General features: G+C 35.2%; 4 pseudogenes; 1 reads left to right on the top strand and 3 right to left on the bottom strand.

Annotated features, from left to right (window-relative positions):
* Nucleotides 1–2,024: 2,024 nt before the first annotated feature.
* LOC124229283 (olfactory receptor 4A47-like) lies at nucleotides 2,025–2,949 on the bottom strand (annotated as a pseudogene).
* A 5,374-nt stretch (nucleotides 2,950–8,323) lies between these two features.
* LOC124229130 (olfactory receptor 4C46-like) lies at nucleotides 8,324–15,646 on the bottom strand (annotated as a pseudogene).
* Nucleotides 15,647–16,688: 1,042 nt separating this feature from the next.
* Nucleotides 16,689–17,505, top strand: LOC124229131 (olfactory receptor 4A47-like; annotated as a pseudogene).
* A 5,256-nt stretch (nucleotides 17,506–22,761) lies between these two features.
* LOC124229132 (olfactory receptor 4A47-like) lies at nucleotides 22,762–25,145 on the bottom strand (annotated as a pseudogene).
* Between the last annotated feature and the right edge of the window lie 391 nt (nucleotides 25,146–25,536).

The following is a 25,536-nucleotide window of genomic DNA, read 5'->3' on the forward strand; positions in this document are numbered from 1 at the left end:
AAAACACTTTTAATATTTTCTGTATGTCGGACACTGTTATGTGTGCTTAACATATATTAACTCATTTATGTGACCCAGTGACTTTATAAGTTAGGTACTATCATTACTGTTTATACAGATGGAATGGAGAGTTTTAAAAATTTCCCAGGTCACGTTCAAAACCAGGAAGTTTGGTTCCAGAGCCTTCTCTTAATCACTACACCATACTATCTTCTCTAAGAAACGTCTCCCTTTATTTTGTGAGTTCATATTCTGGTTGCCTGTTCTATTGGCCTCATGTTCACAGTAAAATGACCCTTTGGGCACTCAGAAAAGATTTTTCAGGAGAAAATCAGACCCACAAATGGATCAGCCCCAAGAACATGGAGGTACAGGACAAATGTAGATTAGAAAACCAAGAGTCAGAAGCTCAGTAATGGCCAAGGAGTTTGGAAAACATTCTAGTCCTCAATAACTTCTTAAATGACAGTCAGTTTTCAGAATATTCTTCACAACAGAAAGATGCAGAGTATCATTCCTTCTAAAGCTCACAAAAGGTGATTAATGAATATTTCTGTTATACTTTCAGAGACTCCAGTAATAAAGAATATTCGTAATAACCAACATCTATTAAGCATTCAGTGGTAATAACAGCTTTACAAGGATTATTTATTTGATCCTTATAGTATCTCTATCATTCCTTTAATTGAATCCTCAAGATGTGTTTTGCCAAAATTCACACTACAAGTATAAAAATTAAGTTTTATTAGGACTGTCATACTCAGACAATTTTCTCTACACCATTCTAATACACTAAATCCTATCATCCATATCTCCAAAACATGTTTACAAATATACAGAAATCTCCTTCACACAACAAAACCGTGAAAAAGGCTCTCAATATGAATGACTAGTTAAGATAACAATAACAATAGTTTTAGTCCAAATAATGTGGCAAAAATAAATGGAAGACCCCTCCTTTGGAAAAAGAAAGAGAAAGAAAGAATCAGGTAAGATGTGGCAGAAGATTAGGAAGTACAAAAGAAGGACACGGAAAATATAGACCTAAAACATCCTATTACCCAGATTTTTTGTTTTGTAATTGCAAAGGCAGTGTGCTTGCTTTGCATGATTTATCAAAATTTGATCACTGCATGATTCCCATAACTTTAGCTGTGAAGGATACTTCCCAAGAAAGGTCTGAATAAGTTGCCTCCAGAGAAAGATGGCAGATGAGGATATTGCAGGCCCTAGATACCACAAAGAAACACACAAAACAACTAAACTGACTAAAATAACTTTATAGGAGCTTGAGAAACTAGTCAAAGATATACAGCAACCAAACTAATGTCCAACCAATAAAAAGCTGCCTTCAAAATAATAGGATTTTATGACATGATTTATGGCAAAGATTATTACTTGAAGAATCTTAGAAACAGAGTGCAGTGACTGCATTTAAAGAAGAACTGGGAGACCTTGGTGATGGGTGGGCAGTAGGTTTACTCTACACTTTTACCATTCTGTGTGGATTTTCTTTTTAATATTTATTATTTTCTCTTATACTTTCAATTTTTTATTTAAATGCATGACACTAAAAATTTCACATGTAATGCAAATGAAATTGAATAAAAAGATAGTCTATATAGCACTAAATATTTTAACTAATACATTAAAAGAAGAAAGATAAAGGACAAGAATCTGACTAAAACTAAGAATGAGAAAAAATAATAAAAATAAATGAAGAAATTAATTAAAAACCAGTGTAACTCTATAGACATTTCACTAATTCATTAAATATTATTTATTGACCTCCTACCACATGTGCATTTCACCTTTCTAGCTACAGTGATAAACAAGACATTATAGAGCTTACATTCTAGCAGAGAAACTGTTATCAATAGCAAAAACACATTGTTCATTCTTTAATTATAATAATCATAAATCCTATGGATAAAGAAAAAAGTTTGCATCAGATTTAAGAAGAATTCTAACTCAAGGAGATTGGTCTTAATGTCAAATAACGCTCTTCATGGTGAATGTTGAACTTATTTACTGCCAGATATGACTTTTCCTCTCCAGAGCTTTTTCATAGCATTTGTCATCTCTGTATTTCTTAGAGTATAGATTGATGGGTTCAGCGTTGGGGTGATGACTGTATAGAACACACTCAATGATTTATCAATGGGGAAGGTCTCTGTAGGTCTTGCATACATGAAAATACAGGGAACAAAGAAGAAGACAACCACAGTGATGTGAGAACTACAGGTCTGGAGGGCTTTCCGTCTCCCTTCCTGACCAAGGTTCTTTAGAGAATGCAACATGACACCATAAGAGTAACAGCAGAAACACAATAGTACAGCTTACTCCTCCATTGGCCACTGCTAAGAGGCCAATGTCATAGGTGTCAGTACAGACAAGTTTCAATAAAGGATACATGTCACACATAAAGTGATCAATGACATTGGGACCACAGAATGGGAGCCCATAAATAGTGGAAAGTTGAATTACTGAGTGCAGAAACCCTACAATCCAGGAGACTACTAGCAACACAATACACACACAATGTCTCATGATAACCAAATAATGCAAGGGCTTACAGATGGCCACATAGCAGTCATAGGCCATCACTAACAGGAGAAACACCTCTGATCCACCAAAAAAGTGCTCTGTAAAGAGCTGGGCCATACAAGAGTGGAAGGATATGGTATTTTCCCCAAAGAATAATTCAGAAATCAATCTGGGGGAAATGGAAGAGGAATAAAGGACATCTATAAATGATAGGCTAGCAAGAAAAAAGTACATCGGGGAATCCAGGGTCTCACTGACAGTTACAGTCACAACAATGAGCATGTTGCCAACCGTGGTCAAAATGTAAAAGAGCAAAAACATAACAAAAAGGACTTTCTGCTCCTTTGGATTCTGTGTGAGGCCCAAGAGGACAAAGTAAGTCACATTGTTCCTTGGTTCCATAGTCTTTATAGGTGCTGACTTCAAACATTAGGAGCAGTTTGCCTACAACACAAGGGGAAAAACTTCTAAGTGTATTATAAGTTTAACCTTTTATTTACTCATTCAATTAAAAAACTGTGTATGGACTATCTGTTTGTGTTAAATGTGTCATAGTCATTGTAATTACCAAGTTGAATAGTTCCCTACCCTCAATCATATGTTGCACAATGACGGATCAGTCTATTCCAGGCCAATGTAATAAGTGTCATTATAAAAATATTGACACAATGCTAAGAGTCATAGTGTAGGAATATTTCAATCAAACTGGAATCAGAGAAGGCTTCTTAGAGGAAGCAAGATTTTAGCTGAGTTTTAAAGGAAAGTTGAAAAAAACAAGAAAAAATGGGAATGGAATTCCGTTAAAAGGTTCACCATTTATAAAGTCACAAAAGTGTCATACTTGAGACTCATTGAAGATATTTTACATGTTCAAAGTAAGTAGATGAAATTATGAATGGAATATCACTGTCCTGGATTGTGTCATACATCACTGAGACCATTTCCTTAGGGTCTTTAGATGGATATTCCACATTTGTGTGAACAATAAATGCTGAGGAACTTCAATTTTGTGTCTCCAGCCCATATCTCTCCCTTAATTTTCAAACATGTATATTCAACATCTCTAACATTGGACATATACAATTGGAAATCAATTTAATATTTATAAAACTAAATTTTCAGTTTTCTACACTAAGCATAGCTGTTCTGCATCTCATTGAATGGTACCATCTTCCATGTAATTGATCAGACAATAAATCTCAGTGTCCTTCACTCCTTTTTTGCTCTCAAATTACTTATTCATACCTTTAACAAATCCTGTTGACTCCACTTTCTGATCACAAATTTGATCATTTCCCAAACCCCCATTTCCTTGTTAGACCACTACAATAGACTTCTGCCAAGGCTGCCCACTCTCATTCTGGCTTCCAAAAATTTCCACACCTAAAGCAATCCCAATGGTCTGTTTTAAATCTTATTGTGGCCAAATCACTCCACTGCTCAAAACTCTTACAGTGGTTTCCCATCACACACTCACAATTTAATGTATCATATTTAATATTTAAAGTAACAAGAGCTGTAATCCAGATTTTCTAGCTGAAGAAACTGAGGCTCAGAACATCTAATTAATTTTGCCAAGGTCACACATTTTTTTAGGTGAACAAAAATAGGATTGAAATCTAGTTTGATTTATTTCAAAGTGATTTAATTTCTTACATCAAGAAGAAATTCACACAACTGTGGAGCCTAGTTCCCACTATTTACTGTTACTCTTATCTTGTGGAGGCTCGTTTACAGTCTGAAGGAGGACTTTCTAACTCACTCATAGTGGTGTAGAAATCTTCGTTCATCCAGTACGACAACAGAGGACAAAAAGCTGCGTTATTACTGAAGGATGTATTTTGTTTCATTCAGCTGTCTGTGCATTTTCTCCATGGAGTCTTCTGATTATCTAGTATATTATTTTCATTTGCACTGTAGATTATTCAACAGGAATCTCATGGTGCACACAGAAAAACAAAAATTTATCATGTTAGGGTAATTTATCAAAAACACAAGCAAATTATATTTTTCATAATAATGGCTACGAGTCATTTCACAAGGAAATTTTTCTACAATAGCTTCTTTCCTACTAACATCAAATTCAAAATACCTTTCATTTGCTTAGTCCTTCTCATTCTGTCATGTTGTTATGGGCAATCTATTTGACTTGAGATTTTGAGAGACATTCTTGTGTGTTATATGTCATCCTTTAAGCCTAACAAAGGACCTCCTGAAAATTTTGTATCAGTTCTTAAGGGGATACCATCTACTTCCCCACAGGGACAAAGATCATTGGACATTTTATCCCTCCTGATCACTTGTAGCATTGAGTCCAGGAATTGGAATATGTCCAAGACTAATTCTTGCTTAGTTAGATTCACTGGGATTTGCCACAAAATTTAAAAGAACATTTATATGTAAAGACACTACTTGTACAAATTACATAATTATTATCAGAAAGATGTAATGTGGAGAGAAAAAATCCCTTTAGAAGCATTATAAGACTATTGAAACAAGAGAATAAAATGTCAGCCCAATCATTTTGCGCCAATAAAGATTAATTTATCAAGGATTTCCCAATTTGCCATAGCAAAGGTTTCTTTCCTTTTATTTAATACTGAATTTATTATGCCTTGAAGTGTGGCAACAATGTTAAAAATTTTGTCACCAATTTAGATGTAATAACTACTTATTTATCCAATTATTAATTGTTTTTTTAAAACTTAAGAGCACCTATTTTATGCCTGTGTCAACTTAAACGCAAATTTGCCTGTTTTTTTACCCGCAAATGAGTTTATTTGAGAATAGCCAGAGGCATTACAATTCAGGATGTGCAGTCCATGGGGAACCATAGGCAAGTCTGGAAAACAAAGTTGGAGAGCTTGCTTCTATAGAGGAAAATGGGGAGCAGGGAGAGCGTGTTCTAAATGAAAGTCCATGGGGAAAAAAGTAACAGTTCAGGGAGGCAATGGCTTCTCATTGGTTTAGCTGCAGCATTTCTCATTGGCTGGGATACTGCCAGTTTGGGGAGAATTCAGTCTGTAGTAAAGTAGTTTTACTTACTGTTTAGATGCAAGCATAGGTCTCTTCCTGTTTGGTGTGATTGAGTATGATTGATAGGGCATGAGAGCTCCTCCTACAGGCCTTCCATACTCAAATTTAGTTAAGGTTTCTTTGATTAATTTCCACATCAAGAACTGTGCTACCAGTGAGGACACAGCAATTAATAAAACAGGGGGGAAAAAATCATGTAAAAGTTCCTTCCTGTATAGATCTTATATTCTTATGGTAGAGTCAGACAATAAATAAGAGCACAACTGAATAAAGTAACTATAGTCTTATTCAGTGCTTATAAGACAGTAAACAGGTACTTTAACAGAAAATGAGAGGGAGAATTCTACTATGGATAAGGTTATCAGAGAAGATCTTTCTTGAAGGGTGACGTTTAAGCTGAGATCCAGAGGATAGGAAGTTGCTATCATTGGAAATACTGTTACACATAGTAATATTAAGTAAAATTAACTAAGCAAAATTATCTCAACTCACAGATGACATGATTTATATGTAGAAAACTAAAAATTTCACAGGAATTTTTATTGCAGTACCATGTTGAAAAGGAGTGGTGAGACTGGGCACTATTGTCTTGTTCCTAATTTTAAAGAGAAAGCTTTCTATCTTTCACTGTTGAATATGAGGTTAGCTGTGGATTTGTGGTATATGGCCTTTATTATGTTGAAGTACATTCCTTCTATACCGAATTTCTTGAGAGCTTTATATCATAAAAGAATTTTGAATTTCTATACTATCTATGAATGACCCAAAAATGGAATTAAGAAAAAAATTCCATTTACAATAATATTTAGAAGAATAAAATCCTTTAAGAGTAAACAAAACCAAGGAGGCAAAAGGGTTGTACACCAAAAACTACAAGATATTGCTGAAAGATATTATAGAAGACACAAATAAATAGAAAGGCATTCACAGACTAAAAACATTTAATATTTTTAAGACGCCAAGACTGCATAAAATGATCTACATATTCAATGCAATCCCTATTAAATTCCAAAAGTTTGTTTTGCAGAAAAAGAAAAATCCATTCTAAAATTCATATGGAATCTTGAGGGACTCCCAATTGCCAGTAGAATCTTGAAAAAGAAGAACAAAGTTGGCGGTCTCACACTTCCTGATTCTAAAACTTACTACAAAGCTATGGTAATCAAAACAGTGTGGTAATGGCATAAACACAGACATATAGACTAATGGAATAAAATGGAGAGCCTAGAAATAAACCTTTGTGTGTTTTCAAATGCTTTTTGAGAAGGGTGTCAAGAGCATTCAATGGAGAAAGGACAACCCATTCAACAAAGGGTGTTGTGAAACTTGGATATCCACAAGCAAAGGAATGAAATTGAACCCTGAACTTACAACATAACAAAAATTAATTCAAAATGGATCAAAGACCTAAAATAGTAGCTAAAACTATAAAACTTTGAGATGAAAACATAGAGGAAGAGCTTCATAATGTTGGGTTTGGCAATGATTTCTTGGGTGTGACACCACAAGCACTGGCAACAAAAGAAAAACTTAGATGAAATGTACTTTATCAAAATTAAGAACTTTTGTGCATCAAATGACACTATAACAGAGTGAAAGGGACCCCCACTGAATGGGAGAATAGATTCATAAATAGTATATCTGATAAAGTATTATTACGCAGAATATATAAAGAACTTCAACATCTCAACAACAACAAAAAACAATTAAAAATGAGTCAAGGATTTGAATAGACATAACTCCACATTACATATATAAACATCTGGTAAGCGCATGAAACAGAGCTCAACCTCACTAATCGTTAGAGAAATGCAGCTCAAAACCATAATGAAATACCACTTCACACACGTTAGGATAGATACTATTAAAAGAAAAAAATAACAACTACAACAGAAAGCAACACATGTAGGAGAGAATGTAGAGAAAATGGAAGAATTTTGCATTTTTGGTGGGCATGTAAAACGATGTAGCTGCTATGGAAAATGTTATGGTAGTTCCTCAAAAAATTACCCAAAGAATTATCATATGATTCAGCAGTTGCTCTTTTGGGTATATATCCAAATTAATGGAAGAAGGGACTCAAACACACTGCTATTTCTACACCCGTTTTCATGGCAGTGTTATTCTCATAGCCAGAAAGTAGAAGCAATAGAGGTGTCTACTGAGAGATAAATGTATAAACAAAATAAGACATATACATAGGCTTGAATGTTATTCAGCTTTTAAAAGGAGGGAAACCCTCACACATGCTAAAACACAGATTAACCTAAAATACATTATCCTAAATGAAATAAGGCAGTCACAAAAGGACAAAGATTGTATGATTTCATTTACATGAGGTCCTTAAAGCAGTCAAATTTGTAGACAGAAAGTAGAATGTTGATTGTCTAGGGCTCAGAGAGGGGGAATGGGGAATTATTGTTTAGTGGGTGTGGAGTTTCTACTTGGGAAGATGAAAAAGTTGTGTAGATGGATGGTAGAGATGTCTGCATAACAATGTGAATTAACCTAATGCCACTGAACTGTACACTTAAAAATGGTTAAAATTATAAACACCTGTATGTATATTTTATCAAAATTTAAAAACTAAGTGACTTCGTTAATAGGCTCACAATGTGAACATAAACTACAGCACAATAGCTCAAAGTGTATGCAAAGATCATTGGCTACAGATACACCTGGATAATTTATTTAAAAGGTAGATATGTCAATCCAACAACAAAACTACTAACTTAAATCTCTATTGCTGTGTCCAGAGAATCTGCATTTTACAAAACCCTAAGTAATTCTGACAAAACACGGCCACAGCTTTATCAATGGAGAAGCCAGTGATTGGGTGCAAATAAATGAACATGTAGGGCACAAAGACTAAAAAGACCTCAGTTGTGTCAGACACAAATGGAGAAGGCATGTGTCTCCCCTCCAAGATATAAGTCCTTAGGAAGCACAAGATGATTACACTGTAGACCATCAAAAGGAAAAAGTTAAACAGGCAGATGAGCCCAATGTTGGCAGCAACAAAGACCAAGGATATGAGTGTCCACGAAGATGAGATTCAACAAAAAATTTAATTCACACATGAATTGTCTATGACATTGGAGCCATAGACAGGCAGACAGACTGTGAAGAGGATCTGAATGGTTGCGAGGACAAAGACTCTGGCTCATGCCACATGAAAAAAGAAGCCACATCCCTGTCACTCATGATGAGTTCATAGCACAGGGGTTTGCATATGGCCACATAGTGTTCATTGGCTACCATCATGGGAAGAATGATCTCAGAAGCACCAAAAGATGCTCAGCAAAGATTTGAGCTGTGCACTTCCTGAATGAGATAGTTTTTCTTGAAGTAAAAGTTTCAGCTAGCTTTTAGGTGTCATGCATGAAGAACAGCAGCCATATATAAAGGATAAGCAACCGAAACAGGACATGGAAGCACTACACAAGGGCATAAAAGATGACCTGATGGATAAAAAAATCTGCTCTGTTCATGGAGAACAGTTCTCAATACTCTAAAGATGTAAACTCTTCCTAAATTAGTCCTCTTAAATTTAATCTTATTGAAAATAATAACTGAACTTTATTTTGTCATTGAACTGTCTTAAACTTGTTTTAACTGAATTATAAAGTTATTTGAATTTTAAATGTATATTATTTATCCTATTTAAATTGAAATTTATCATTTTATTTTAAACTTAATATTGAAACATACATATGCAAGAATAGGCATAATTCTGAAAAAGAATAGTAATGAGGGACTGTTAGTCCTGTCACAGATAAAAATGTGTTATATACCAAAGCAATTATATTGTGTGTCTATTGGTACCTGAATAAAGAGAGCAATGAAATAGAGTCTTCACTTGGTTCCAAATACCTATGGGACTTTAGAATACAGCAGTTAGAAATTCAAATCAATGGCAAAAAGATGCAACTAGAAAAAAAACCTAAAATTTAGGAAAAGAACTAAAATTCAATCCCTATTTAACTCCTGTATTAAAATAAATTCCAGATAAATTGAAAGTTATAATATAAGACTACAAAAATGCTTAAACATTTAAATGCTAAGGAACAGTTGGAGGATATTTTGTATGAGTGAAGTTGGGAAAGACTTTTAAAGCAAGATACAAAAACCAAATAAATAAATAAATAAATACAAAATGTAAAGAAAAAATTTTGCATAAAAAAGCATTGGCATAGTGTAAAAAATTTCAAAACATAACACAAGCCAGAAAAATGATTATACATTTAATAGTAAAAGGGATTATTTTTTAAGTATATAATTAATTCTTAAATATCAGTATGCAGAGTGACATCAGCATCATGATGGAGTGAGCTCCTCCCATAAACACTGCCCTTCAAGATACAATGAAAAGGATATTCATATTCCAACAGATAACATCCACACAACACAAAAGATGTCTGAGAGACCCATGCAGCCATACATAAGAAAGTGGAGGTGCTAGAGCTCCCCCAACTGAGGAAATGGAATGAGGTAAGAGAAAGCTTCTCTTCCTCCCCAAAGGACAACGACCCAGGAATTGCACAAGACTCCAAGAGGAAAGTGGGGAAGGAGCAGCAGCTGGAACACCATAGATCTCTGAAACCCTTCACAGCCCAGGGGAAACCCCCACAGAGGTTACTAGCTATTGCAGGGATGTCTTCATCAAGCCAACACCCCAGGAGGGAAGAGAGTGAGGGCAGAGTGAGAAACTCCTGAGATCATGCAGGAAAAAGAAAGTGCTCCTCCTCCCTGCCTGGTGCCCCAGCCCAGCACCTGTGAGCTGCTCCACAGATGGCAGTGGGATCAGATTATGCATCTCTTAACCCCTAATCAGTGGCAACAGGTGGAAGTGGCGATCAAATACTACCAAAATGTGGAAGCACAAATCCATGCCATCTAGCAGTATGAAAAAATATATTAAATGTCCAGCTCAGAAGGAAAATGACAAGTACCCAGAAATCAATCTTGAAGACACAGACGTCTATAACCTAAATGACAGATAATTCAAAATAGCTATCAGTGAAAAACCCCAGGAGTTAAAAGAGAATTCAGATAGTCAATTCAATGAGTTCAGGGTCTACTTCACAAAAAAAGATTGAAACTATAAAGAAGAACCAATAAGAAATATGGGAGATGAAAAACACAATGGAAGAGATAAAGCAGAATAGAGATTCCCTGAACAATAAAGCTGATATCATGGAGGAAGAAATCAGAAACATTGAGGACAGAAATATAGAAATGCTTCAGATTGAGGAGGAGAGAGAACTAAGACTAAAAAGAAATTAAGAAAGTACCCAAGAAATATCTGACTCAATTAAGAAATGCAACATAAGAATTATTGGTATTCCAGAGGGAGAGGAGAAGGGGAATGGAGCAAAAAGCTTGTTCAAAGAAATAACAGCAGAGAACTTCCCAAACTGAGAGAAGGATATGGAAATCCAGGTGAAAAGGGCCACCAGATCTCCTAACTGTACCAATGTAAAAAGACTTGCTGCAAGTCATATGGTAGTGAAGCTGTTAAAAGTAAATGAAAAAAAAAACATACTAATGGCAGCAAGGTAGAAGAAAATAACATAAAAAGGAACCTCTATCAGGCTTTCAGTGGATTTCTCAGCAGAAACCTTACAGGCTAGGAGAGAGTGGAGTGATATATTCAAATCTTTGAAAGAGAAAAACTTTCAGTCAAGAATACCACATCCAGCAAAAATATCCTTTAGAAGTGATGGAGAAAAAAACTTTCCCAGATAAACAAAACTTAAGGAAATTCATGGCCACAAGGTCCCCCCTACAAGAAATCCTCAAGAGGCCCCTAATACGTGAAAAAAAGAAGAAGAAAGGGGTTACAAAGCCTTGAGTAAGGAGATAACTAGGTAGAAAAAGATCAGAAAATTTTAACTATCCATCAGAACTGGTTAGCAAATACTCAAGTAAAACATTAAAAATAAAGGGAAGGAAAACACCAAAGAAAAGAAAATCTTGTTATTTTAACCACAAACTCACAACACAAGATGGAATAAGATGTGACAAAAACAACTTAGGAAGGGAAGAGGAAAGGGACTGAATCAGCTCAGTCTAAGGAAATAATAGATCATCAGGAAATAGACAATATCATCTACAAGATTTTGCATATAAACCTCATGGTAACTACTAAACAAAAAAGTAGAACAGAGACACAAATAATAAATAAGGAGAAAACTAAGAAATTCAGCATAAAAAAATACCTCATTGAATTGGTAGTCAGAAATACATGAGATGAGAAACAAAGGAAATGCAGGAGAACCAAAGAATGAGTAATAAAATGGCAGCATTAAGCCCTAATATATAAATAATCACTCTAAATGTAAACGAATTTAATTCTCCAATAAAAAGACATAGAGTGGTGAGATGGATAAAAGTTCAGAACCAGACATCTTCCCTGGAGAATTCTACCAAACATTCAGAAAGGATTTAATACCAAACCTTCCCAAACTGTTCCAAAAAATTAGGGAAGACAGAACACTTCCTAACACACTCTATGAGGCCAACATCACCTTGATACCAAAGCCTGACAAGGACAACACATAAAAGGAAAACTACAGGCCAATATCACTGATGAACACAGATGCAAAAATCCTCAACAAAATATTGGCAACCTGAATACAGCAATACATCAAAAGGATCATAAACCCTGATCAATTGGGCTTTATGCTAGTGACACAGGGATGGTTCAACATCTGAAAAGCAATCAATGTGATACACCACATTAACAAAATGAAGAATAAAAACCACATGATCATCTCAATAGATGCAGAGAAAGCATTTGACAAGATCCAACAGCCATTTATGATTTGAAAAAAATCTTAGCAAAAAGAGGATAGAAGGAAATTGCCTCCACATAATAAAGGCCATATATGACAAACCCACAGCCAACATCATATTCAACGAGGAAAAACTGAGAACAGGAACAAGACAAGGGTGCCCACTCTCACCACTCTTATTCAGCATAGTAATGGAGGTTTCGGCCAGAGCAATTAGGCAAGAAAAAGGAATCCAAATAGGAAATTAAGTAAAACTCTCGCTGTTTACAGATGACATGATGTTATATATAGGACATCCTAAAGAATCTATTGGGAAACTCTTAGAAATAATCAACAACTACAGTAAATTTGCAGGTACAAAATCAACTTAGAAAAACAGTTGCATATCTATACTCTAATAACGAACTAACAGAAATTGAACACAAGAATACAATCCCACTTAAATTGCAACAAAATGAATAAAATATCTAGGAATAAATTTAACCAAGGAGGTGAAAGACATATACAATGAAAACTATAAGACATTATTGAAAGTAATTGATGATGACATAAAGAAATGGAAAGATAGTCCCTTCACATGGATTAGAAGAATAAACATAGGTAAAATATGCATACTACCAAAAGCAAACTACAGATTCAGTGCAATTCCAATCAGAATCCCAATGATATTCTTCACAGAAATAGAACAAAGAATCCTAAAATTCATATGGGGCAATCAAAGACCCTGAATAGCTAAAGCAATCCTGAGAAAAAAGAATAAATCTGGAAGCATCACAATCCCTGACTTCAAAATGTACTACAAAGCTATAGTAATCAAAACAGCATGGTACTGGTACAAAACCAGGCACACTGATCAATAGAACAGAAATAAAAGGACACATCTACAGACAGCTGATCTTTCACAAAGGTGCCAAGAATACACAATGGAGAAAAGATAGTCTCTTCGATAAATGGTGTTGGGAAAACAGGACAGCTACATGCGAAAGAGGGAAAGTAGACCGTTATCTTACAACATACACAGAAATAAACTCAAAATGAATCAAAGACTTGAAGATAAGTCCTGAAACCATAAAACTTCTGGAAGAAAACATAGGTAGTACACTCTTTGACATCAATCTTCAGAGGATCTTTTTGAATACCACATTTCCAGGCAAGAGAAAAAGAAAAAATAAACAAGTGGGACTCCATCAGACTAAAGAGCTTCTGCAAGACAAAGGAAACCATGATCAAAACAAAAAGACAACACACCAGTTGAGAGAAAATATTTGCAAAACATATATCAGACAAAGGTTAATCTCCTTAATATATAAAGAACTCACACAGCTAAACAATAGAAAAACAAACAATGTGATCCAAAAGTGGGCAGAGGATATGAACAGATATTTCTCCAAAGAAGATATACAGATGGCCAATAGGCACATGAAAAGATGTTCAACATCACCAATCATCATGGAAATTCAAATCAAAACTACGCTAAGATATAACCACATACTCGTTAAAATGGCTATAATATAAACTCTGACAGTAAATAACAAATATTGGGAAGGTTGTGGAGAAAAGGGAACGCTCAAACACTGTCGGTGGAAATGCAAACTGGTGCAGCCACTATGGAAAACAGTATGGAGATTTCTCAAAACACTAAAAATAGAAATACCATTTGACCCAGCTATCCCACTACCGGATATCTATGCAAAGAACATGAAATCAACAATTCAAAGTGACTTATGTACCCCTATGTTCATTGCAGCATTATTAACAATAACCAAGATGTGGAAGCAATCCAAGTGCCCATCAACTGCTGACTGGATAAAGAAGAAATGGTATATAATATACACATATATAGAGGCATATATATATACACACATATATATATACACATATGGTGTATATATATACCAGATATAAATGGTATATATATAATATACATATCAATGGTATATAGATATATATACACCCCATAATGTAATTTCTATATATTTTATCACATACACACACACACATACACACACAATGGAATACTACTCAGCCATAAAAAAGACAAAATCATCCCATTTGCAACAACATGGGTAAACCTGGAGGGTATTATGTTAAGCAAAATAAGCCATACAAAGAAAGACAAATGCCACACGATTTCACTCATATCTGGAAGATAAACAAACACACGGACAAAGAGAACAGTTCAGTGGTTACAGAGGGAAGAGGGCTGAGGGATGGGCACAAGGGGTGAAGGGGAGCACTTATATGGTGATGGGCAAGTAATAATGTACAACTGAAACTTCACAGTGTTGTAAACTGTTATGAACTCAACAAGAAAAATATTAGTATGGAAAATATAAGAAATTGAATGAAATAAATAGAAAGATATTAATAGATAATTTACAGAAAAAGGAATACAAATCATATTAAACATGTGAGTTTGAGATGCTCAAACTCAATTATATCAAAAGGATTTTGATTAAAGTATTAAAAACAAAATAAAATAACTAATGCTGAAATCCCAAACTCCCCGAAAAGCTAAAAGGAAGGGTTTTTATTTGGGGTTTTAGGTAGGGGAGGGGAAGCATATGGCCTTGCTGGTTGGAGCTTTCCCACCAGCCTGTATCTCTTTGTGGGGAGGAGATGATCCAGGTGCTTATCCTTGGCTTGTCTGTCTCCATGGAGGATAGTGAATTCTGGAGCCAGGAAGCCAGAGAGTAAGCAGGGAATGAGTGTTTTGTTTTTAACCCCATATATGCTGAGTTTAATGTGGGGAAACTGATATCAGGGTCAATATCATCCCCAGCAAAACAGCTACTTGCTAACTTATTATGTGACCTAGGATTTGTTTTTCTTTTAGACAAATTACCCTCATGTGGAAAGTTTTTGTTTTTCCATTTGCATCATCAAATTCCTTTCAAGTAGATCCACGATGCTAGTAATAATTTTCTGAAGTACTTAGGAGACTGTGAAGAACATGGCAGACATAGTTATGTGAAATCGAATAGATCCTTAACTAACGCAGCTCTTTGTTCTCTGTGGTCTTCTGGATGGAAGAGGTACTCCAGGTCCCTGTGAGTTAGCAAAAAATGTCCTCCTGCTGTTTGTGAACAAAGCTCCAAAAGGTAAACCTATCAGTTCATGGTGGAAGCCAGCCTTTTCAGTTGTGAGAACTACTTTATTACATGGAAGATTCTTACATACTTGAGTTTATAGGAATTGAAAAGTTGAAAAACATCTGGAATCATAGAAGCTTTGAAGTCAAACAGTTTATAATTAATTTCTGTCATCGAAAAATGCATGACTGAGAAAATTAACTAAATATTCTGAGTCTGTTTCTTCAAGTATAAAATGAGGATAAAAATACTTGTTACTCAAAAGATTAAATGTTATACATTCAATGTGGTTTTATATATTTATGGATACAGAGGTGCACATATATGTGTGCATGTGTATATTTATATATAAAACATCTATGTAAGCATGAACATAGCATCTGATAAATAGTTTTGCATAAAAAATGATAGGCATTCTTCTTGCAATGTTAAATGCTAACTATAATATTTTATTATCCTTTTATTCAAATACTTTATACCATGTAATGAGATGAAGAACATCTAGGAAGGAATAAGTTTATTGTGGAAAATTAAAAATTTATTTTAATAACTGCTAAATTGATATCCATTCGGAGATGTCTATTAGGTAGTTGTATACACAGATACATTCATAATTGTTCTCCCCGCTAGGAATATGTAAATTATCTTAAGTGATTCTTCACTTAAGTATTACGCTTTTATGACTTTACACATAGTGCATCTTTTCATGGAATTCCCTTCCCATTCTCTCTTGGTGTCTCAGTTCTCCTTTAAAACTTAGCTTAAGTATTGCTTCCTCTGGGAAGCCTGCCCAGATCCCATGTTGATGTAGACGTTCTGGTGCTGTGTACTGTTAGCCCACGTGAAGATATTTATAGTGACACTTATTGTTGGTCTGTAATGTCTAACTCCTCATCGTGTATCAAATCACTGAGAGTAGCAAACCACGTCTTATTCAAATTGGTGATCCCAATGTCTCTGACAAGTTTGACACAAATAGATACTTCATGCAATTTTTTTCATTGAATGAATACAAAAAGATTAAGCTTATAATACATTTAATGGTTTCTTTCTTTGTTTTTACAGGTAAACTGATTCTAATATATGAAGCCGGCAGCTGTAATAACTAGAGAGAACCAAGGAACAATGTGACTTACTTTGTCCTCTTGGGCCTCACACAGAATCCAAAGGAGCACCAAGTCCTTTTATTTTGTTTTTGCTCTTCTACATTTTGACCATGGTGGGCAACCTGCTCATCGTTGTGTCTGTAACTTTCAGTAAGACCCTGAGCTCACTGATATATTTTTTTCTTGCTAGCTTATCATTTATGGATGTCATTTATTCCTCATCTATTTCTCCTAAATTGATTTCAAACTTGTTCTTTCGGGAAAATACCATATTCTTGCAATCTTGTGTGACTCAGCTCTTTACACAGCATTTTTTTTGGTGGATTAGAGATCTTTCTTCTATTGGTGATGGCCTATGACCACTATGTGACCATCTGTAAACCCTTGAATTATTTGGTTATCGTGAGCATTGGGTGTGTGTTGTGCTGCTAGTACTGTGTTGGATTGAAGGTTTTATGTACTCAGTAATTCAACTTTGCACTATTTATAAGCTCCTATTCTGTGGCCCCAATATCATCAATCATTTTTTCTGTAACATATACCCCTTACTGAAACTCATGAGTACTGACACCTATATTATTGGCCTCTTATTTGTGTCCAGTGGTGGACTGATCTGCATTATTGTGTTTCTGCTCTTACTCATCTCTTGTGGTGTCATCTTGCAAGTTCTAAAGAAACTTAGGAAGGGAGGTAGAAAGCCCTCTAGACCTGTGGTTCCCACAACATGTCGTTGCCTTCTTCCTTGTTCCCTGCATTTTCATGTATGTGAGACCTGCAGAGACCTTCCCCATTGACAAATTATTGAGTATGTTTTATATAGTTATAACCCCTATGCTGAACCAATTAATCTACACTCTGTGAAATTCAGAGATGACAAACACTATGAAGAATCTTTGGGGAAGAAATATCGTATCTTGTGGTAAATAAGTGCATTAGCCACCATGAAAGAGTCTTTTGACATCAAGATCCATTTCCTTGGAATGCAGAAGTCTTCTTAAATCTGATGCTTTCTTTTCTTCAAATAATTTATGATAATCAGAATTAAAAAATGAAGTATGTGATTGTATTATTAATAAGAGTTTCTCTCCTTGCTATAATGTAAGGTCTATAATATCTTATTTACCGCTTCACCTAGAAAAACATAATGCCTATATTGTAAGGAGTCAATAATATGTAATGAATTAGTGAGAAGAATTGGTGACAAAAAAAAACCCAGTATAGTGTATATGGTTACACTAATCTTAATCAACTTATACCTTGGTCTTTTTTACTTTTTTCTGAGTCTTGGTATTATTTCTATTTAGATTCTTGTCATTTAAGTTAATTCTTTTTATTGTAGTATTTAAAATATTTAATGCTGTATGGGTTTTCTTCTCTAATAAATACAGTTGCATTAAATAGAAAACTTATAACGTAATACTTCTACTTTCTACAAGAAAAATTGAAGTGTAATTGATAGCAAATTGTAAAAATAAAAACCATACAAAATGAGATAAAGTGTAGAAGAAATTTCTTGTCTTTCAGTATAGTCTCCAGCCCTCGTCCCCAAATGCAGTCACTTATCTGTTTATTAAGATTTATCAGGTAATGATCTTTGCAAATGCAAATGTATTTAAATATATTTACATTTTATCTGTGAATGTAAATATTTGCTTTTCCTATTCAACATCTTGAAGATATTCCCATACCAGTAATAACTTTAACAAGATTGTCATATGCCATAAATATTTATCAGGTACTGGTTGTTGAGAATGTGGACAAAAGTATCCTCACAGATGGTGGGCAGGAATGCAGCAGTTAGTACAACCTCAAGGGTGACAGTTTGGCAATAACTATGAATACCAGCATTTTATATACATGTGCTATCTGCCCATTGTTTCAAATACATACGTCAACAGTTCCAATTCTAGGAACTCATACTTGCACATATTCAAAAAAGCATATTTATTACACAATTATTGATCATAAAAAAAGGAACAACATGGAGAGGAATGGATGCATTAATTTTAGTACATATTTATAAGGTGGTAGGATACAGTATGAGAAAAACAAAGAGTTAGATCTATATGGACTGGCTTCTTGGCTCCAGAATCCATTATCCTCCATGGAGACAGACACCGTCAAGGACAAGCACCTGGACTATCTCTTCCCGCAAAGAGATATGGGCTGGGGGGAAAGCTGCTGACCAGCAAGGTCACGGGCTCCCTTCTCTCTGCAAGTGTCTCAAGGCCAAAGACAGGCTGGTGGGAAATCTCCAACCAGCAAGGCCATATGCTCCCCCTCCCCTACCTAAAACCCCAGATAAAAACCCTTCCTTTTAGCTTTTCGGGGAGTTTGGAATTTCAGCATTAGCTGCCCTCTCTCCTTGCTCAGCACTGTGCAAAAATTAAATTCCTACTTTCTTCCACCACCCCCGGTGTCAGAAATTGTCTTGCTGTGCAACGGGTGAGCGAACTCACTTCAGGTTTGGTAACAATGTCTTCTAACTGGGTATATCATCTAGTCATGTAATTGGAGTGTGTCCAGGACTGATTCATGCTTCATTATATTCACTGTAATTTTCCACCAAATTTTAAAAGAACATCCATATGTAAGTACAGCGTTAGAGCAATCCCATAATTAGAGTCAGGAAGATGTGACAAAAAGAAATACATAGCTTCAGAACCACTGTGAAATTTTTGCCAGTAGAGAATTAAATATCAGCCCTGCCATTTTGCTTCAAAGATGAATTTATCACTATTTCCCTCACTTCACCATAACAAGACTTTCTGTCTTTTTATGTAATATTCAATTTTTTCTGCCTTTAATGTTGAGTTGGGTATGTTAAAATTTTACCACCTTTTTAGATGGGATAACTATCCAATTATTCATTATTTTTAGAAATTTTTATTGAGCACCTTCTTTGTGTCAGACTGTATGCTATGAGTTGGGGGAATATGGTAGCTATTAAAACAGAAAAAAATGGAATAATAGTCTTGCCTGCATTGGCCTTATGTTCTTACAGTACAGCCAGGCAATAAAAAAGGGAACAACCTAATAAGGTAATTATAATCTGTGATCAGTGTTATTAAGACAAAACACAGGATACTGTGACATAAAATAAGAGGGAGATTCTACTGTGGATAAGGTAGTCAAAGAAGGTATTTATAAAAGGTGACATTTTAGCTGAGATCCAGTGGATGAAAAGTAGCTACCACATGAAGCACTGTTATAGATGCAATGCTTGAACGTTGAAAAGAGCTTGTCAATTTCAAGACCTGGAACGGTCATTGTGCCTGAAGGAGAAAGAGAACGGAGATGAGAACAAACTGAGGCTGAGGAGATGGACAAGAACCAAACCCTGAAGAGCACTGCAGATCTAGGCAAGGGGGGTGGATGTCATTTAATGTTATTTTTAAATTACAGTAAGTTAAGTAAGAATTTTTTTTTAGTTAGGGAATGCTTCCATGTAATAAACATCCAAATTAAGTTGGAAGAGCTACTTGAGAGATGCTACCAAATCATAGGCTAATCTGTGCTAGTGCCAGAAAGTTAAGCACTATTCTGTTCAGCTAAGTTTCTACCTCAGCACTAAGTACAATTACTACACAGCAAATATTCAGTAAAATTAATAAAAATCTGAATGACCCTCTATGATATCAGTAAATTTCCTCATCTCCAGATTCCTCATGGTTCTTTGTTCCCAATTTTCTTCCTACTTGTAAGGTAGAGACTTTTCTAGAATAAACAACAATCTATGTGATAATTGAAACCCATTTTATGACATCCTATCCCCAATTGTAGTGAACGTTAGGAGTGCATGTCTGAACCAAAATCTCTTCGAAGCATCCTACACACGTTAATTTCCAAAGTTCGAATCCGCTTTTCCAACATTAAATCCAAAGATCTACATTTCCCTAGCCCGCTGTAAATTAGGTCCAGATATGCGACTTGAGTTCTGCCAACCAGCAGGATTTCTCCAAGTTTTCTAGTGGAAATTGCTTATCTGAGGCTAAGTGGTTCTGAGAATCAGAATGGTTCTAAGTTCAAGAAAGGGATCACATCTTTGCAGTTTTTCTAGGGGCATAGTGATCATGGCATCAACAGGGTCAGCACCTTTTAGCATCCCGGGCCTGCCCATGTGTGCTTTTGCAGGTTGTTAATAGTGGCTAAGCCTAGAATTAGGGACTCTAACCCTCCCAAACATTTTTAAGCTACTTAATAGTATCTAATAAATATCTTCTACCTAACAAAGCTGGACAGGATTCTGTGTCTTCAGATAAAAACCTTGACGTGTACCAAATGGACCTAAAATTCTCCATTTCAGTTTATCACCAAGAATTTAATGTCATTGGGGGTTGGCCCAGTGGCACAGTGGGTAAGTTCAAGTACTCTGCTTCAGTTGCCCAGGGTTCACAAGTTTGGATCCCGGGCACAGACCTAGCATCGCTTATCAAGCCAGGCTGTGGCAGCATCCCACATAAAATAGAAAATTGGCACAGATGTTAGCCCAGTGACAGTCTTCCTCAAGCACAAAGAAGAAGATTGGCAGTAGATGTTAGCTGAGAACAAATCTTCCACAGGAAAAATATACATTGTCATGAATCTCAGAAGCATTCTAGTTAACAAGTGCTCTTTTTACAAAGGCAATTATTTTTAAGAAGGTTAAAAAGAGATGGTGGTCATTAATTCAGTAAATATGGATTAACTACTTATTCAAGGCCAAGCTTTCTTCTAGGCTGGACATGTGATATTGTACAAAACACATACCCTATACCACTTCTGAACAAATATCTCCTTGTATTTTATGTCTTTACATATTCTGCTTGCATGCTATGTTGACCTAATTTTCATAGTAAAATGACGTTTTGACCCCTAACACAGGTTTTGTCAGGGAAACCAAACCCACAACTAGATCACCTTCAAGTCTTTGGAAGTATGAGGTCACTGTAGATCAGAGAACAAGAGAAAGATGTTCAGGAATGTCCAGGAGACGGGGGACCGTTCCAGTCCCAAGAACTCCTACAAGGCTAGTCAGCTTTCAGAGTGTTCTTCATCTCAGCAGGCACAGAGAAATTATGCACAAATTTTAAATATCCTTTTTAAAGCCAAAATATGCCTTAATACTCTAGGCCAGATGAGTAGTTCCATTACAATTTTAAAGATTTCAGGAATAAAGAGTGCTTATAATAACCAAAATTTGTGAGCTTTTGGTTGTCAAAGAGCTTATATAGATCATTTTATTTGACCTTAAAAATATCTCCTTCATTCCTCAATAACCAAAACTTAAGGAGGTCATGTTTTGCCAAACTTCACATTATAAGTGGCAAAGCTAAGATTTGAACTCAGGACTATCTAATTCAGACATTATGCTCTTAACCATTGTAGTGGACTAAACTTTATCACCCATTCCTCAAAAAGGTACATAAAATATATGATATATAAAATCTCCTTCACATAGCAAAACAGTAAAGATAAGGCTCTCAACACAAATGACTAGTTAAGATTATAATAGGAATGGGTTTTAGTCCAAATAATGAAGCAAAAATAGATGATAGACCTTTCCTTTTGAAAGAAGAAAGAGAAAAAAAAGAGAATCAGACAAGATGGACCAGATTAGAAAGTATAGAAAAGTAAATTGCAGAATAAAGATCCAAAAAAGTCCTATTTTCCCAGAATGCTTTATTTTTATTTTGCCACTGCACAGGTAGTGAGCTTACATTGTATGAACTATGAAGATTTGAGTCTCATGGTTCTCATAGCTCCTGCTGTGAAGAATTCTTCTAGGAAATGCCTTAATAAGGTAACTCCATTAATAAGCTCAGTTTGTGAATATAATCTATAGAAATATTTCTCAAAGTGGTACAAAGATCAGCTACTTCAGAAACGTCAGGGTAATTGTTTATAAGGCAGCTATGTCAATCTACAACAGTCCCACTAAATCAGAATCTCTAGAGCTTTGTCCTGGGAGTCTGCATTTTCACAAAAATCCTAAATGACTCTTATCCCACATTAAAGAGTGATAAACATATGGGCAATAAATAAATCTAAATTGGATATGTTTATTATAAATTTCCTACTGAGGCCTCTCCTCAGAGTATGTATATGTCGATATCAAAATACTTTTGACGTGTAGTGTTCACTTGGCCCTGAATGATAGAAACTATCCTTTTTCCTCATCATCATTTAAAGGATAAAGTCATTTTATACTACTGTGATTATTTCTCCATGGAAGTCACCTTTGACTTGGAGCTTCTTCACAGCACTTTCCACTTCTTCATTTCTGAGGGCATAGATTGAAGGGTTTAGCACAGGAATGATAATGGTTTAAAACACAGGCAGAGATTCATCAAGAGAAGATGGTCACTGGACACAGGTACACAAATATGCAGGACATGAAGAATAAAATGACCATGGTGATGGGAGAGGACAGTGGGAGAGGTCTTCGTGCCTTACCTCCAAGCTGTGATGATTCAAAATGTATACAATGACCACACAGGGGTGGAAGATTAATGAGCAGATGAACACGCTGTTGGCAGCAAGAAAGAGACCAAGGGTCTGAGTGTCCATGTAAATGAGTTTCAATAGAGTTCACGTCAGTCATAAAATGATCTATGACATTGGGGCCACAAAAGGGCAGCCAGACTATGAAAAGAATCTGAATTGTATTGCACACATATAACTTTCATCCCAGGCCACTCCCATGAGACAGCCAAACCTATATCGACTCATCACTGTCAGGTAGTAGAGGTGGTCACATAGTAGTCATTGCCATCCCCATCAGCAAAATGACCTCAGCAATACCAAAAGATGCTCAGCAAAGACTAAAGGCATGTACTTTCTGAAAGAGATGGATTTTCTTACAGCAAGAGTGTTAGCTAGCATTTTTGGGGTCAGGGAAGAAGCATAGCAGCCATCTATAAGGGATAAGTGACAGAGAAATAAAATATAAATCATTACTGAGCAGCACAAAAAAGACTTGACTAAATGTAAATACATACTCTCCTTGTGGATAGGAATTCTCAAACCTCTGAAGAGATAAAATCTTCCTAAATCTTCCTAAATCAAAACACATTGAAAACAACAGAACTTTTTTCATGAATAGCCTATCTTATTATAAATTTAATTGGCAACATAAATATTCAAGAACAGGCATAATTTTGAAAAGAAAGTTAATGAGTGAGTACGAGACTTATTGAATATCAAAATGTATTATGGACCAAATAATTATATTATGTATTAAATGACACATGACTGAAGAGATCAAGAGAAAAGTATGGAGTCCTGAATTGCATGCAAATATATATGGGACTTCAGAAACAATAAAATTAGGATTTTGAATCAGTGGTAAAAAGCTAATTAAGCAACTAAAAAAAGTTCTTTTAGAAAACAAACTTCATGCTATTTAACTCTTCTATCAAAATAAATACCAGGTGGGTAAAAAATTTCATATAAAATACTAAACCAGAAAAATAATTTTAAAAATTCAATGCTAAGAAATGTGAAAGAATATTATGGTTAGAGTGAAGCAAGAAAAGTCTTTTAAGGAAGATACAAAAGCCAAATAAAATGTTCATAAATCTGACTGGGCAAACATAAAAAAATCTACATAGCCAGAAAACCATCAATAGGTAATTCACAGATAAAGTAACACAAATAACTTCAAACATGGGAAAAGATGTTTAAATCAATTATGTTTAAAAAATTTCAATTAACGTATACAAATGAATTACAATTTCTTTAATGAATCAGATTGTCGTGTAGATTAAATGTTTACCAGGCACTGGTTGTTGAGAATGTGGATAGCCGTATATTCTGAAAGACTTTGGGCAGAAATCTAGTTGGTGCAACCTCATGAATGGCATTTAGCAATAATTATGAACATCAACATTTTAAATACATATACCCTTTGATTCAAAAATTCTACTTCTAGGAATTAACATTTCTAGGAACACATATTAGAAATGATATATATTTATCGCAGAAAATAAATATTTTGTATGACATAGAAAAAGATAAAAAACAACATGAAGACTACTGGATACATTAGTTATAGGAATATTTAAGGGAATAGTACATATTATGAAGGAGAATGGGAGCCCATAAATAGTACTAAGTTGAATTACTGAGTGCAGAAAACCTCCAACCCAGGACACTACCAGCAGCACAACACACACCCGTTGCCTCATGATAACCAAATAATGCAAGGGCTTACAGATGGCCACATAGCGGTCATAGGCCATCACCAACAGAAGAAACACCTCTGATCCACCAAAAAAGTGCCCTGTAAACAGCTGGGCCATACAAAACTTGAAGGATATGGTATTTTCCCCAAACAACAAGTTTGAAATCAGTTTGGGAGAAATAGAAGAGGAGTAAATGACATCCATAAATGAAAGGCTAGCAAGAAAGAAGTACATCGGGGAGTCCAGGGTCTTACTGACAGTAATAGTCACAACAATGAGCATGTTTCCCTCCATGGTCAAAATGTAGAAGAGCAAAAACATAACAAAAAGGACTTTCTGCTCCTTTGGATTCTGTGTGAGGCCCATGAGGACAAAATAAGTCACATTGTTCCTTGGTTCCATCTAATCTTTATAGGTGCAGATTTCAGATATTGGAAGCAGTTTATCTACAAAACAAGGAAAAACATCTAAAAGTATTATAAGCTTAATCTTTATGTATTTAGTCATCAATCAAAAAATACCAATAAAGCATCTGTGTCAAAATAGACATTGGTATTATCACGTGGAATAAGATATGATTCCCTACTCTCAGTGATCCGATAGAGAATGATGGGATCAGACAATTAAAGACCAATTTAATTAGTATCATATACACATGTTATGCTGAGGAACATCTAAATCAAACTAAGATCTGAGTATTCTTCCCAGAGGAAGCAATGCTTTAACTGAGATTTAAAGGTGACATGAAAGAACAAGAGAGGATTGGAAAGGAATTCCATAAAAAGATACACAA

This window comes from Equus quagga, chromosome 17 (assembly GCF_021613505.1).
Source record: "Equus quagga isolate Etosha38 chromosome 17, UCLA_HA_Equagga_1.0, whole genome shotgun sequence".
NCBI lineage: Eukaryota > Metazoa > Chordata > Mammalia > Perissodactyla > Equidae > Equus > Equus quagga.